Here is a 3655-nt window from a genome sequence, read left to right as displayed (position 1 = left end):
ATGAACATGAACATGAACATGAACATGAACATGAACATGAACATGAAGGTGTAGATAAACATTAACATAAACATAAACATTAAAAGCGATAGAGACAAAGATAGAGAGGAAGAAAGTGATAGGGATAAAAAAGAAATACAACTGAAGAATGTGCGATGTTATATTGTGATGTGTTTTGCTACATATGTTATGCTATTGAATCTAATGCTATTCTATGTTATGTTATGCTAAGTACTAAGTTAAACTCCCCTCCACTTAACCCATTCCAACAAATTTTATTTCAGCTCAACTCAACTCACATAAACTATCCTTAATTGTAGCGGTTGAATTTCAACCGCTGGGCGAACACTAGTATAAGTAAATTCATATTATTATCTTACCGCACTCACATGCTTTGTTGAGCGCGTTTTTTCCGGATTGAATACAACAAAAACTAAAATTCGAAATAGGATGAGGTTGGAAAGTCTTAATTCAATAGTTCGAATAAAGTGTTATATGCAGGCTAATAGTTTCTGCTGCAAAACGTTTCCAATATCAAACGGTATGTTATCAAGGTTGAATAGGTCAATATATGGCAACAACATATGTATATGTAGGCGATTTTAAAGGAATTGTGGAAATAGCAGATCTCGCTTTATTATAGGTTTTTATTTAATTTTTAGCGCCGATCTTTTAAAAGCGGATTGTGCGATTAATCAATTAATATGAGTTATAATAAATTTAGTTATTAACGCAGTCCTATTGCAAAATGTGGTGAAAGAAATATTTTACAAATTATGCGTATTTTTAAAGAAAATGTTTTGTACATTACTATTATATTAAAAACTATATTATAACAAGATCTCATTTTTTAAATATAAGATCTGCTAAATCGATTTTATAAATTTTGTAAACAAAAAAAAAATTGGCGATTTTTTTCCAAAAATTGCGGTTTTTTTAAGCAATCTGGACACACTGTTATTGATACTGTGAATGAATGTATAGATATGCAACAACATTGTGTATGTACATATGTACAGAGCCAAAGGGAACATTTTCATTGCAGATCTTTTGCTGTATCGCTGCCTACATGCACACGAACGCAAGGTTCATATATAAAAGGTTGCGCAATGCGCAGGTCCGTTATTCTTTTCTCGCAAATTGGGCGACAACAACAGCGAAAACAACAAGCAGCGTAAAAAAACATAATTGAAATGAACTGGAGCGATTTCAAACCAATTGTAATCGATAGCTTATTCAAAAATACATTTACAGTTAATTTTTACCAAATTTTTTACTCAGGTCTTTATGTCGAAAAAGCCACAAAATCGGATTTTTCACTGCGGAAAATTTTTGCGAAATTTTCATTTAAACTCGCTATATCTCAGACCTTTGTGTATCGATTGATTTGCAATTTGTACACAATAAACTAGATACTATTCTAAAGAAGATGAGTCTAACTGCACTTCTTAATATTTATTTAAACAAAATGACGGATATTTTAACATTTTTATAAAAATTAAGGAGGTGGTTTTTACAAATGCAAAAGTTGTGTTATGAAGTTTAAAATTTTTGTTTTGTTTTAATGCAGCATTAAAGACAAATATATACGGACATTTTCGGGAAAGTTTCAGGTTTAGACAACAAGTAGTTCTAAATTTACAACAATATTATGATGACACCCACGAGCGGTCGCTCGCCTTTAGATGACAAATATTTTTACTGGGCACTTGTACAAGTAATTTTGGAAGTAATATTAAGTGAAATGTTGAAATGCATGAGTTTATCAGTGTTATATAACTATTACTAAACTTAATGGACATACTTACATACATACATACATTCATACATACATACATAGTAAATATGCACGTGACTCCATATATAATCAAAATAGTTATTCGTACAGTGATTGTTTCACAATATTCGCAATGTTTTGAATAATGATTATTCGGTAGTTTTTCACGAAAATATACTTGATATTTTAACAAAAACCATACGAATTAAATTTTAAAACTTTTTGCAAAACTTAAAAAATTCTACAAATTTTGATCTATATTCCAAAATTTTGATTGACAATTTTTAGAGAAAAATTGTGTTGATTTTTTAGATTTTCTTTTTCTCAATGGTGTTGAACGTTTTCTTCCATGCAAAACTACATTTTGCTCATGGGAGCAGATATGAGACAACCTTGAAAAACCAATTCTAAAAAATCAAAGGTAGTCTAAAGCGACTTGAAGCTTCCGATTTATTAGCTGAGATTTAATGAGCTACAACTTTGCGTACTAAATTTTTTCTAAAAACTGTCATTCAAAATTTTGATGAAAATTTGTATAATTTTTTTAAAGTTTAGCCAAAAGTTTGAAAATTTCATTTATATGGTTTTGTTGAAATATGAACAGTATTTTCGTGAAAAATTAAAAACGTTGCGAATATTGTAAAACAATCACTGTACGAATAACCACTTTGACTATGTGTGTAATTATATATGTATATGCATACATATGTAGGTATGTAGAGCTTTAATAAGTTATATTACACTGATAAATTTATGAATTTCAACAGTTCACTTAATATTACTTCCAAAATTACTTGTACAAGTGCTATGTAAAAATATTTGTCATCTAGAGGCGAGCACCCGCTTGTGGGTGTCACCATAATAGTGTTATAACTTTAGAACTACTTGTTGTCTAAATCTGAACCTTTCCCGAAAATGTCCGTATATATTTGTCTTTAATGCTGCATTAAAACAAAACAAAAATTTTAAACTTCATAACACAACTTTTTCATTTGTAAAAACCACCCCCTTAATTTTTATAAAAATGTTACAATATCCGCCATTTCGTTTTAAATAAGTATTATGAAGTGCAGTTAGACTCATCTTCTTCAGAATATAATCTAGTTTATTGTGCACAAATTTCAAATCAATCGAGTCATAAACGTCTGTGGTATAGCGAGTTTAAATGAAAATTTCGCTAAAATTGGCCGCTGTGACAAATCAAGTTTTGTGGCTTTTTCGTGTGGCAAAATATCGCCCTGAGACGATATGCGCAGAGAGGCAATTTTTGAAATGAAACTTCTTTAGCGGCGGTTGGTTGGTTGGGAGTAAATTGGCAAATTCAGCGGAAATTGCACACGGAAATGTTGCAACGGAAATGATGCAACTGAAGTGATGCAACGGAAATGGTGCGACGGAAATGGTGCAGCGGAAATGGTTGGGGCTGAAACAAGTGCTTCTTGTGTGTATGCATATGGTATTAATTTAACAAAAATTTGCTAACAAAAGGTTAAATAATACCAATTAGAAAAAGACCAATACAAGAGTGAAAGTAAAGGTGACTACGTATAAAATGAAGAAAAGGATAAAGGCAAAGGTAAAAATAAAAACAAAAACAAAGATGCGTACAGATAAAGACAAAAATGAAGACCAAGGTAAATTTAAACACTTTACTTATATATATAAGGGCAAATGTGAAGGGGAATATGTTGCTGAATAAAATGATGAACATAAAAGTAAAGACAAAGAGGAGGATGAGGATACAGATAAAAGCAAAGATGAAGATAGGGGAAGAAAGATTAAAATAGAGGTAATTAAAGAGGAAACGAAATAGAGACCAGAGACTCAATCTGGGAACTATTTTGGGATTTTAGAGATTTTCGGGATTCTCGAGACCTA

The sequence above is a fragment of the Rhagoletis pomonella genome, unplaced genomic scaffold, assembly GCF_013731165.1.
Source record: "Rhagoletis pomonella isolate Grant_MI unplaced genomic scaffold, Rhpom_1.0 Rhpom_scaffold_00014, whole genome shotgun sequence".
Taxonomy (NCBI): Eukaryota; Metazoa; Arthropoda; class Insecta; order Diptera; family Tephritidae; genus Rhagoletis; species Rhagoletis pomonella.
This window is presented reverse-complemented; position numbering follows the sequence as displayed.